The 12070-nt window shown below is 54.8% G+C and overlaps 7 non-coding genes and 2 pseudogenes across 7 annotated transcripts; all 9 read left to right on the top strand.

Moving 5' to 3' along the window:
- Positions 1–3359: 3359 nt before the first annotated feature.
- Positions 3360–3539, top strand: LOC143801307 (U1 spliceosomal RNA; annotated as a pseudogene).
- A 794-nt stretch (positions 3540–4333) lies between these two features.
- LOC143800962 (U1 spliceosomal RNA) lies at positions 4334–4497 on the top strand. The gene has a single exon (XR_013220625.1). It is a non-coding gene; the product is annotated as a U1 spliceosomal RNA (small nuclear RNA).
- Positions 4498–5291: 794 nt separating this feature from the next.
- Positions 5292–5455, top strand: LOC143800961 (U1 spliceosomal RNA). The gene has a single exon (XR_013220624.1). It is a non-coding gene; the product is annotated as a U1 spliceosomal RNA (small nuclear RNA).
- Positions 5456–6249: 794 nt separating this feature from the next.
- Positions 6250–6413, top strand: LOC143801283 (U1 spliceosomal RNA). The gene has a single exon (XR_013220900.1). It is a non-coding gene; the product is annotated as a U1 spliceosomal RNA (small nuclear RNA).
- A 1106-nt stretch (positions 6414–7519) lies between these two features.
- LOC143801297 (U1 spliceosomal RNA) lies at positions 7520–7683 on the top strand. Its single transcript, XR_013220911.1, has one exon. It is a non-coding gene; the product is annotated as a U1 spliceosomal RNA (small nuclear RNA).
- Positions 7684–8477: 794 nt separating this feature from the next.
- Positions 8478–8641, top strand: LOC143800960 (U1 spliceosomal RNA). The gene has a single exon (XR_013220623.1). It is a non-coding gene; the product is annotated as a U1 spliceosomal RNA (small nuclear RNA).
- Positions 8642–9435: 794 nt separating this feature from the next.
- On the top strand, positions 9436–9599 carry LOC143800959 (U1 spliceosomal RNA). The gene has a single exon (XR_013220622.1). It is a non-coding gene; the product is annotated as a U1 spliceosomal RNA (small nuclear RNA).
- A 794-nt stretch (positions 9600–10393) lies between these two features.
- LOC143800958 (U1 spliceosomal RNA) lies at positions 10394–10557 on the top strand. Its single transcript, XR_013220621.1, has one exon. It is a non-coding gene; the product is annotated as a U1 spliceosomal RNA (small nuclear RNA).
- A 1277-nt stretch (positions 10558–11834) lies between these two features.
- On the top strand, positions 11835–12015 carry LOC143801324 (U1 spliceosomal RNA; annotated as a pseudogene).
- Positions 12016–12070: the final 55 nt, after the last annotated feature.

Below are 12070 nucleotides of genomic sequence, written 5' to 3'. Positions count from 1 at the left end.
ATATGTCTACAAGAATGTGCAATTAAAGCATCACCGCATGCAAGTGAATGGAGAAGGGGGCAGTCTTTTTGGTCTCCTTGTACAGACAATAAAAATGAGGGGGTTGGCATACTATTGAAAAATGATAATTTAAAAGTATTGCAGTTTAAAATTATTATACCTGGAAGATGTTTGTTTTTGTTATTAGATTTCTTAGGTCACCGGGTAAGGGTTTTTAATATTTATGCCCCTGCGGACAAGAAAGCACGGGTGTCCTTTTTGGAGTCGGTAAAGTGGTTTCTGCCAGGTAGAGATTTTTCTATAATTGCAGGTGATTTTAATTGCATTAGATCTGCAAATGATCGTAAGAGCTCTGCGGAATTCAGGACGGATGTGACTTCTAATATGTTAAATCAAGTGGTGCAGGATTTACGCTACACGGATGTGGGTTTGATGGTTCGGCCAAATGAAAACAAGTTTACATTTGTGGCGGACAGTGGGCGTTGTAGTTCCCGGATCGATTATGTCTTTGTGTCTGAAGGGATTAAAGTTGCCAAATGTAATCATGTGACAAACACTTTTTCTGATCATAAGATGGTAATGGTGGATCTGTGTATTGTTGAGTCCCTTGCTTTTGGCAGGGGGCTCTGGAAGCTAAACGTAAGCCTGCTGGAAGAAGAGGAGGTGAGAAGTGGTTTTAAAACTGTGTTTACATCCTGTGTGTCTGAACAGCACCATTTTAAAAATCTGCTGGAATGGTGGGATTGGGCTAAGGAGAAATTTGCATATTATTTTAAAGGGGTGTGTTTTAAAAGGGCAAAAGCAAAAAGAGATCAAGAGGAAGCAATAATTTCCATGATGGAAGCGCTCTATAAGTTTAAAAGAGCTGGGATGGAGGTGGATAGTGAGATTGCTGATTTGAAAGAGGATTTTAAAAAAACATTAATTGAAAAAGGGAAATCTATTGTCTTTAAAGCAAAAATACAGCATATGGAAGAAGATGAGCAATGTACAAGATATTTTTTTAAGAAATGTTTTAAGCCTAAAGGGGTTTTTAAGTCTGTTTTTACTCCTGCAGGTGAGAAGTCTGGGGAGGAAATGATTAATGGTATTCATTCTTTTTATAAAACCCTTTTTTCGAATGACAGCAGAGCCAGTGATGCAGAAATCAATGATTATTGCAATATTTTGACTAATAATATTCCTGAGGGAAAAGTGTCTTTTCTAAGTGATGGGCTCAGAAAGGACGAAGTGAGGCGTGCTGTGGATGGACTGGCGAAAGGAAAGACGCCTGGCTGTGATGGCCTTCCTGTGGAATTTTATGTAGTATTTTGGGACATTTTAGGTGTGGAATTTTATCGGGTGGTGGAATATGTTTTTACTCATGCGGTTCTGTCTGACTCTATGCGTAGAGGGATCGTCACTTTGATACATAAGAAGGGTGATGTGAGAGAAATTAAAAACTGGAGACCAATAACTTTGCTCAATTGTGATTACAAGATTATTTCCAAAATTGTGGCAAGTAGATTGAGTGAAGTAATAATGGACATGGTGGGTGAATACCAAGCATGTGCAGTGCCAGGTAGGAGAATATCGGACAACTTATTGCTTTTAAGGGACTTAATTTATTACGCTAATTCTAGCAAGAACCCCCTTCTTGTACAGTCAGTTGACCTGGAAAAAGCTTTTGATAAAGTTTCACACAGATTTTTATTTGCTGCACTTAGACACCTTGGGATCCCCATTAAATTATTGAACATTATTAAGTCTTTTTATTGTGGAGTTAGTAGTCAGATCTTAATTAATGGTCACGTGAGTTCTAGTTTTAGTATTCTATCTGGCGTTAGGCAAGGGTGCCCTTTATCACCAATTCTTTTTATTTGTGTGGTTGAAGCTCTTTTAAAAAGTGTGCAAGTCGATAAGTGTGTGGTTGGTGCCTTTGTCCCTGGAGGAATGGGGGGTCCTGTGAAATCATTAAGTTACATGGATGACATTGCTTTTATTTGTGGTTCGCAAGCTGAGCTTAATAGGATAAATCTTCATGTAAGAATTTTTTGCTGTGTGGCTGGAATGGCTGTAAACTGGAGTAAGTGTCAGTTTTGCAACTTTGGGAGGCAGGTGGATGTCAGTGTGGTGGGAGTAGAAAGAAAAGAAGAGATAGAAGTCCTCGGTGTTATTTTTGAAAAGGAACTTAAAGGGAAGAAGAGCCTGAGGATCCTGGAAAATAAAATGGAACAGAAACTGAATTACTGGAAATTAAGGAACTTGTCTCTGAGAGGGAAGGTACTTATTGTGAAGTCAGTGATCCTTCCATTACTGCTATATACTGCTCTGATATTTCCACCTGCGGGTTTATGGACTAAGAGAGTTACAAGGAAACTGTTTACCTTTTTTTGGGGGTCAAAGATGGAGAAACTAAGGAGAGAAAAAGTGATGCTTTCTGTGGAAATGGGGGGCTGTGACTTTCCAAATATAGAAAGGTTTTTAAAGATGCACTATTTTTTGAATATTTATAGACTTTCTCAGAGCAAAAGTAAGGCTGCTGACATGTGCAGGTTTTTGGCAGGATGGCTGTTTCAGAAATGGAGCTGGTGTGAGAAGGATTTGAGGAAGCCGGTCGCGTTTGTGGTTCCGTTTTTTTATGTAGTACTTAAGTCCTTCTATGATCAAATTGGTTTAAGCTCCACAGAGAGACCTGATAAAACAAAGATTGTTAAGAAATTAAAGGAGAGAGAATTTTTATGTGATGTGCCATCCTGCAATACTGCGCAATCAAGGCAAGTTTGGAAGCTGTTTTTTGCTATAGGGATCAGCAATCGGCAAAAGGATGTAACTTGGATGGCATTACAAGGATGTTTGCCAACACGAGCTTTTCTGAATGGGAGAGGGATAAGGGTTCAAGAATTTTGTCCAAGGGAGGGATGTAAGGATCCAGAGACAATACAGCACATTTTTTGGGACTGTTCTTATGCAAAAAAACTTTTTACCCTTTTATCCCGGTTTTTTATTGCTCTCGTTGGGTTCCATTGTTTTGATTTTAGAAGGATATTAACAGGTCAAGATTTTAATCATTTGGAAAGGAGACGGATGAGTTGGATTATTTTTGCCATATATAAGGAAGTTTTGTGGGATTCTCGGAACCTGGTTATTTTTAAAAAGGTGTGTCTCTCTCCATTGGACTGTAAGAACATTTTTCTTGCCAGGGTGTTTTATGTTTATCTATTAGATAAGAAGAGACTCGGGGAAACAACAGCAGAAACACTTTGGAAGTACTCTCAGTGGAACGATTACTGTAAGTAGGATTTTGATTATTTTTTGGTGATCGGGATTGTTTTTTTTGTTTATGGGAGATTTTTCCATATGATGATCAGGAAACTTGTTAATTGAACGAGCAGATGATGCATGAGTTAATGAGAGTTCCAATCTGAGGAAAAAGGTTCTCCCAGGGTGAGGCTCATCCATTGCACTCCGGGTGTGCTGACCCCTGCGATTTCCCCAAATGCGGGAAACTCGACTGCATAATTTGTGGTAGTGGGGGACTGCGTTCGCGCTTTCCCCTGATTTCCTATGGTCAAAGACAGAACACTAAAGATGCTCTGCTGAGCCAAAGTGAGACTTTGGAGAAGCTCAAAGCAGGCAGATGTGGCCTTTGGCTCCCCCTTGTGGGGGAAGGATGCCACCTTCCCTGTGTCGTGTCGCTGCTTTCTTGGTTTGTTTGAGGTTGTTGCCTTTGCTTGACACTTTGGCCCTTTTTTGGCCCCCTGGCTGGTGGGGAATGATCACCTCATTTGCATCTCATTGACTTGGTGACGACATGGCTTGCTCTGCTTGTCTGCAGGGGCAGGCAGGCCCGCCCGCTCGCTCACGGGAGGGCACCTGCAGCATCCCCATCTCGCAGCCTTCGGGCTGGAGCTGGACCTGTGAGTGGGCCGCTGGTGCGCGGCTATCTGCTGCGGTTTGGGCCTCCTGCCCTTGAGCCTCCCTCCAGCGTGCATCCTCTTGAGCGGAGATGAGCGAGTCACGAGAGGGTGCCGGCCGGCAGCTGGAGCTCGAGCTGTCTACAGCATGTTCTCAGGCCAGCGCAGCAGCGTGAGGCTGCTGGGGCGGAGCCAACGCTCCTCTATGCAAATGACTCAGGCTGCTGCTGTGCATCTTGGGCGGCTTTGGACTTGAGCTCGGCCTGCCCTGGGGGGGGCGGAGTGGGCGTCGGGAGCGACCGGCGCCTCCCACTCGAGGAGCCTCCGTGCGGTCTGTGCCGAACGCCACCCCCGCCCCCTCCCTTTCGGGCCCGAGACTCCGCGATGTTGGGGAGCTGCGTCGGAGGGGCGCTCGTCGGGCCGGCGGGCCCCAACTCATACTTACCTGGCAGGGGAGATACCATGATCACTAAGGTGGTTCTCCCAGGGTGAGGCTCATCCATTGCACTCCGGGTGTGCTGACCCCTGCGATTTCCCCAAATGCGGGAAACTCGACTGCATAATTTGTGGTAGTGGGGGACTGCGTTCGCGCTTTCCCCTGATTTCCTATGGTCAAAGACAGAACACTAAAGATGCTCTGCTGAGCCAAAGTGAGACTTTGGAGAAGCTCAAAGCAGGCAGATGTGGCCTTTGGCTCCCCCTTGTGGGGGAAGGATGCCACCTTCCCTGTGTCGTGTCGCTGCTTTCTTGGTTTGTTTGAGGTTGTTGCCTTTGCTTGACACTTTGGCCCTTTTTTGGCCCCCTGGCTGGTGGGGAATGATCACCTCATTTGCATCTCATTGACTTGGTGACGACATGGCTTGCTCTGCTTGTCTGCAGGGGCAGGCAGGCCCGCCCGCTCGCTCACGGGAGGGCACCTGCAGCATCCCCATCTCGCAGCCTTCAGGCTGGAGCTGGACCTGTGAGTGGGCCGCTGGTGCGCGGCTATCTGCTGCGGTTTGGGCCTCCTGCCCTTGAGCCTCCCTCCAGCGTGCATCCTCTTGAGCGGAGATGAGCGAGTCACGAGAGGGTGCCGGCCGGCAGCTGGAGCTCGAGCTGTCTACAGCATGTTCTCAGGCCAGCGCAGCAGCGTGAGGCTGCTGGGGCGGAGCCAACGCTCCTCTATGCAAATGACTCAGGCTGCTGCTGTGCATCTTGGGCGGCTTTGGACTTGAGCTCGGCCTGCCCTGGGGGGGGCGGAGTGGGCGTCGGGAGCGACCGGCGCCTCCCACTCGAGGAGCCTCCGTGCGGTCTGTGCCGAACGCCACCCCCGCCCCCTCCCTTTCGGGCCCGAGACTCCGCGATGTTGGGGAGCTGCGTCGGAGGGGCGCTCGTCGGGCCGGCGGGCCCCAACTCATACTTACCTGGCAGGGGAGATACCATGATCACTAAGGTGGTTCTCCCAGGGTGAGGCTCATCCATTGCACTCCGGGTGTGCTGACCCCTGCGATTTCCCCAAATGCGGGAAACTCGACTGCATAATTTGTGGTAGTGGGGGACTGCGTTCGCGCTTTCCCCTGATTTCCTATGGTCAAAGACAGAACACTAAAGATGCTCTGCTGAGCCAAAGTGAGACTTTGGAGAAGCTCAAAGCAGGCAGATGTGGCCTTTGGCTCCCCCTTGTGGGGGAAGGATGCCACCTTCCCTGTGTCGTGTCGCTGCTTTCTTGGTTTGTTTGAGGTTGTTGCCTTTGCTTGACACTTTGGCCCTTTTTTGGCCCCCTGGCTGGTGGGGAATGATCACCTCATTTGCATCTCATTGACTTGGTGACGACATGGCTTGCTCTGCTTGTCTGCAGGGGCAGGCAGGCCCGCCCGCTCGCTCACGGGAGGGCACCTGCAGCATCCCCATCTCGCAGCCTTCGGGCTGGAGCTGGACCTGTGAGTGGGCCGCTGGTGCGCGGCTATCTGCTGCGGTTTGGGCCTCCTGCCCTTGAGCCTCCCTCCAGCGTGCATCCTCTTGAGCGGAGATGAGCGAGTCACGAGAGGGTGCCGGCCGGCAGCTGGAGCTCGAGCTGTCTACAGCATGTTCTCAGGCCAGCGCAGCAGCGTGAGGCTGCTGGGGCGGAGCCAACGCTCCTCTATGCAAATGACTCAGGCTGCTGCTGTGCATCTTGGGCGGCTTTGGACTTGAGCTCGGCCTGCCCTGGGGGGGGCGGAGTGGGCGTCGGGAGCGACCGGCGCCTCCCACTCGAGGAGCCTCCGTGCGGTCTGTGCCGAACGCCACCCCCGCCCCCTCCCTTTCGGGCCCGAGACTCCGCGATGTTGGGGAGCTGCGTCGGAGGGGCGCTCGTCGGGCCGGCGGGCCCCAACTCATACTTACCTGGCAGGGGAGATACCATGATCACTAAGGTGGTTCTCCCAGGGTGAGGCTCATCCATTGCACTCCGGGTGTGCTGACCCCTGCGATTTCCCCAAATGCGGGAAACTTGACTGCATAATTTGTGGTAGTGGGGGACTGCGTTCGCGCTTTCCCCTGATTTCCTATGGTCAAAGACAGAACACTAAAGATGCTCTGCTGAGCCAAAGTGAGACTTTGGAGAAGCTCAAAGCAGGCAGATGTGGCCTTTGGCTCCCCCTTGTGGGGGAAGGATGCCACCTTCCCTGTGTCGTGTCGCTGCTTTCTTGGTTTGTTTGAGGTTGTTGCCTTTGCTTGACACTTTGGCCCTTTTTTGGCCCCCTGGCTGGTGGGGAATGATCACCTCATTTGCATCTCATTGACTTGGTGACGACATGGCTTGCTCTGCTTGTCTGCAGGGGCAGGCAGGCCCGCCCGCTCGCTCACGGGAGGGCACCTGCAGCATCCCCATCTCGCAGCCTTCGGGCTGGAGCTGGACCTGTGAGTGGGCCGCTGGTGCGCGGCTATCTGCTGCGGTTTGGGCCTCCTGCCCTTGAGCCTCCCTCCAGCGTGCATCCTCTTGAGCGGAGATGAGCGAGTCACGAGAGGGTGCCGGCCGGCAGCTGGAGCTCGAGCTGTCTACAGCATGTTCTCAGGCCAGCGCAGCAGCGTGAGGCTGCTGGGGCGGAGCCAACGCTCCTCTATGCAAATGACTCAGGCTGCTGCTGTGCATCTTGGGCGGCTTTGGACTTGAGCTCGGCCTGCCCTGGGGGGGGCGGAGTGGGCGTCGGGAGCGACCGGCGCCTCCCACTCGAGGAGCCTCCGTGCGGTCTGTGCCGAACGCCACCCCCGCCCCCTCCCTTTCGGGCCCGAGACTCCGCGATGTTGGGGAGCTGCGTCGGAGGGGCGCTCGTCGGGCCGGCGGGCCCCAACTCATACTTAGGCTACGTTCACATTTGCGGTGTGCGCCGCAGCGTCGCCGCCGCAACGCACAGCGCAAATGTGAACACATGCACAACGCTGCTTTTTGCGCCGCATGCTTCCTTTTTTCCATTGATTTTGGACGCAGCAAAAATGCAACTTGCTGCGTCCTCTGCGCCCCGACGCGGGCGCCGCAGGGACGCATGCGGTGCAAAAAGCAAGTGCACCGCATGTCCATGCGCCCCCATGTTAAATATAGGGGCGCATGATGCATGCGGCGCCGCTGCGGCGCCCGACGCTGCGGCGCTAGCCGCAAATGTGAACGTAGCCTTACCTGGCAGGGGAGATACCATGATCACTAAGGTGGTTCTCCCAGGGTGAGGCTCATCCATTGCACTCCGGGTGTGCTGACCCCTGCGATTTCCCCAAATGCGGGAAACTCGACTGCATAATTTGTGGTAGTGGGGGACTGCGTTCGCGCTTTCCCCTGATTTCCTATGGTCAAAGACAGAACACTAAAGATGCTCTGCTAAGCCAAAGTGAGACTTTGGAGAAGCTCAAAGCAGGCAGATGTGGCCTTTGGCTCCCCCTTGTGGGGGAAGGATGCCACCTTCCCTGTGTCGTGTCGCTGCTTTCTTGGTTTGTTTGAGGTTGTTGCCTTTGCTTGACACTTTGGCCCTTTTTTGGCCCCCTGGCTGGTGGGGAATGATCACCTCATTTGCATCTCATTGACTTGGTGACGACATGGCTTGCTCTGCTTGTCTGCAGGGGCAGGCAGGCCCGCCCGCTCGCTCACGGGAGGGCACCTGCAGCATCCCCATCTCGCAGCCTTCGGGCTGGAGCTGGACCTGTGAGTGGGCCGCTGGTGCGCGGCTATCTGCTGCGGTTTGGGCCTCCTGCCCTTGAGCCTCCCTCCAGCGTGCATCCTCTTGAGCGGAGATGAGCGAGTCACGAGAGGGTGCCGGCCGGCAGCTGGAGCTCGAGCTGTCTACAGCATGTTCTCAGGCCAGCGCAGCAGCGTGAGGCTGCTGGGGCGGAGCCAACGCTCCTCTATGCAAATGACTCAGGCTGCTGCTGTGCATCTTGGGCGGCTTTGGACTTGAGCTCGGCCTGCCCTGGGGGGGGCGGAGTGGGCGTCGGGAGCGACCGGCGCCTCCCACTCGAGGAGCCTCCGTGCGGTCTGTGCCGAACGCCACCCCCGCCCCCTCCCTTTCGGGCCCGAGACTCCGCGATGTTGGGGAGCTGCGTCGGAGGGGCGCTCGTCGGGCCGGCGGGCCCCAACTCATACTTACCTGGCAGGGGAGATACCATGATCACTAAGGTGGTTCTCCCAGGGTGAGGCTCATCCATTGCACTCCGGGTGTGCTGACCCCTGCGATTTCCCCAAATGCGGGAAACTCGACTGCATAATTTGTGGTAGTGGGGGACTGCGTTCGCGCTTTCCCCTGATTTCCTATGGTCAAAGACAGAACACTAAAGATGCTCTGCTGAGCCAAAGTGAGACTTTGGAGAAGCTCAAAGCAGGCAGATGTGGCCTTTGGCTCCCCCTTGTGGGGGAAGGATGCCACCTTCCCTGTGTCGTGTCGCTGCTTTCTTGGTTTGTTTGAGGTTGTTGCCTTTGCTTGACACTTTGGCCCTTTTTTGGCCCCCTGGCTGGTGGGGAATGATCACCTCATTTGCATCTCATTGACTTGGTGACGACATGGCTTGCTCTGCTTGTCTGCAGGGGCAGGCAGGCCCGCCCGCTCGCTCACGGGAGGGCACCTGCAGCATCCCCATCTCGCAGCCTTCGGGCTGGAGCTGGACCTGTGAGTGGGCCGCTGGTGCGCGGCTATCTGCTGCGGTTTGGGCCTCCTGCCCTTGAGCCTCCCTCCAGCGTGCATCCTCTTGAGCGGAGATGAGCGAGTCACGAGAGGGTGCCGGCCGGCAGCTGGAGCTCGAGCTGTCTACAGCATGTTCTCAGGCCAGCGCAGCAGCGTGAGGCTGCTGGGGCGGAGCCAATGCTCCTCTATGCAAATGACTCAGGCTGCTGCTGTGCATCTTGGGCGGCTTTGGACTTGAGCTCGGCCTGCCCTGGGGGGGGCGGAGTGGGCGTCGGGAGCGACCGGCGCCTCCCACTCGAGGAGCCTCCGTGCGGTCTGTGCCGAACGCCACCCCCGCCCCCTCCCTTTCGGGCCCGAGACTCCGCGATGTTGGGGAGCTGCGTCGGAGGGGCGCTCGTCGGGCCGGCGGGCCCCAACTCATACTTACCTGGCAGGGGAGATACCATGATCACTAAGGTGGTTCTCCCAGGGTGAGGCTCATCCATTGCACTCCGGGTGTGCTGACCCCTGCGATTTCCCCAAATGCGGGAAACTCGACTGCATAATTTGTGGTAGTGGGGGACTGCGTTCGCGCTTTCCCCTGATTTCCTATGGTCAAAGACAGAACACTAAAGATGCTCTGCTGAGCCAAAGTGAGACTTTGGAGAAGCTCAAAGCAGGCAGATGTGGCCTTTGGCTCCCCCTTGTGGGGGAAGGATGCCACCTTCCCTGTGTCGTGTCGCTGCTTTCTTGGTTTGTTTGAGGTTGTTGCCTTTGCTTGACACTTTGGCCCTTTTTTGGCCCCCTGGCTGGTGGGGAATGATCACCTCATTTGCATCTCATTGACTTGGTGACGACATGGCTTGCTCTGCTTGTCTGCAGGGGCAGGCAGGCCCGCCCGCTCGCTCACGGGAGGGCACCTGCAGCATCCCCATCTCGCAGCCTTCGGGCTGGAGCTGGACCTGTGAGTGGGCCGCTGGTGCGCGGCTATCTGCTGCGGTTTGGGCCTCCTGCCCTTGAGCCTCCCTCCAGCGTGCATCCTCTTGAGCGGAGATGAGCGAGTCACGAGAGGGTGCCGGCCGGCAGCTGGAGCTCGAGCTGTCTACAGCATGTTCTCAGGCCAGCGCAGCAGCGTGAGGCTGCTGGGGCGGAGCCAACGCTCCTCTATGCAAATGACTCAGGCTGCTGCTGTGCATCTTGGGCGGCTTTGGACTTGAGCTCGGCCTGCCCTGGGGGGGGCGGAGTGGGCGTCGGGAGCGACCGGCGCCTCCCACTCGAGGAGCCTCCGTGCGGTCTGTGCCGAACGCCACCCCCGCCCCCTCCCTTTCGGGCCCGAGACTCCGCGATGTTGGGGAGCTGCGTCGGAGGGGCGCTCGTCGGGCCGGCGGGCCCCAACTCATACTTACCTGGCAGGGGAGATACCATGATCACTAAGGTGGTTCTCCCAGGGTGAGGCTCATCCATTGCACTCCGGGTGTGCTGACCCCTGCGATTTCCCCAAATGCGGGAAACTCGACTGCATAATTTGTGGTAGTGGGGGACTGCGTTCGCGCTTTCCCCTGATTTCCTATGGTCAAAGACAGAACACTAAAGATGCTCTGCTGAGCCAAAGTGAGACTTTGGAGAAGCTCAAAGCAGGCAGATGTGGCCTTTGGCTCCCCCTTGTGGGGGAAGGATGCCACCTTCCCTGTGTCGTGTCGCTGCTTTCTTGGTTTGTTTGAGGTTGTTGCCTTTGCTTGACACTTTGGCCCTTTTTTGGCCCCCTGGCTGGTGGGGAATGATCACCTCATTTGCATCTCATTGACTTGGTGACGACATGGCTTGCTCTGCTTGTCTGCAGGGGCAGGCAGGCCCGCCCGCTCGCTCACGGGAGGGCACCTGCAGCATCCCCATCTCGCAGCCTTCGGGCTGGAGCTGGACCTGTGAGTGGGCCGCTGGTGCGCGGCTATCTGCTGCGGTTTGGGCCTCCTGCCCTTGAGCCTCCCTCCAGCGTGCATCCTCTTGAGCGGAGATGAGCGAGTCACGAGAGGGTGCCGGCCGGCAGCTGGAGCTCGAGCTGTCTACAGCATGTTCTCAGGCCAGCGCAGCAGCGTGAGGCTGCTGGGGCGGAGCCAACGCTCCTCTATGCAAATGACTCAGGCTGCTGCTGTGCATCTTGGGCGGCTTTGGACTTGAGCTCGGCCTGCCCTGGGGGGGGCGGAGTGGGCGTCGGGAGCGACCGGCGCCTCCCACTCGAGGAGCCTCCGTGCGGTCTGTGCCGAACGCCACCCCCGCCCCCTCCCTTTCGGGCCCGAGACTCCGCGATGTTGGGGAGCTGCGTCGGAGGGGCGCTCGTCGGGCCGGCGGGCCCCAACTCATACTTACCTGGCAGGGGAGATACCATGATCACTAAGGCTACGTTCACATTTGCGTTGTGCGCCGCAGCGTCGGCGCCGCAACGCACAACGCAAACAAAAACGCAGTGGCGTTTTGAACAAAAAACGCTGCGTTTTGCGCCGCATGCGCCCCCCAAAATCTATACAATGTTTTGCATATTTATTGGAAAACGCATGCGTCGTACAACGCACTACGACGCAAGTACTTGCGTCGTCTGCGTTGTCAATACAAATCAATGGTAAAAAAGGCGCATCGACGACGCAAAAGCGACGCAAACACGACGCATGCGTTTTTTAAAAAGTCAGCGCCGCAAAAAAAATGCAACATGTTGCGTTTGCCGCGCCCTGACAGGTGCGCCCTAACGCCGCATGCGGCGTACGACGCACCAAAACGCATGACAACGCATGTACATGCGGCGCCATGCGGCCCCAATGTTAAAGATAGGGCCGCACGACGCATGCGTTTTGTTGCGGCGACGACGCTGCGGCGCACAACGCAAATGTGAACGTAGCCTAAGGTGGTTCTCCCAGGGTGAGGCTCATCCATTGCACTCCGGGTGTGCTGACCCCTGCGATTTCCCCAAATGCGGGAAACTCGACTGCATAATTTGTGGTAGTGGGGGACTGCGTTCGCGCTTTCCCCTGATTTCCTATGGTCAAAGACAGAACACTAAAGATGCTCTGCTGAGCCAAAGTGAGA

This window comes from Ranitomeya variabilis, chromosome 1 (genome assembly GCF_051348905.1).
Source record: "Ranitomeya variabilis isolate aRanVar5 chromosome 1, aRanVar5.hap1, whole genome shotgun sequence".
Taxonomy (NCBI): Eukaryota; Metazoa; Chordata; class Amphibia; order Anura; family Dendrobatidae; genus Ranitomeya; species Ranitomeya variabilis.
The sequence above is the reverse complement of the archived record's forward strand: the minus strand, read 5'-3'. Positions and strand labels throughout refer to the sequence as shown.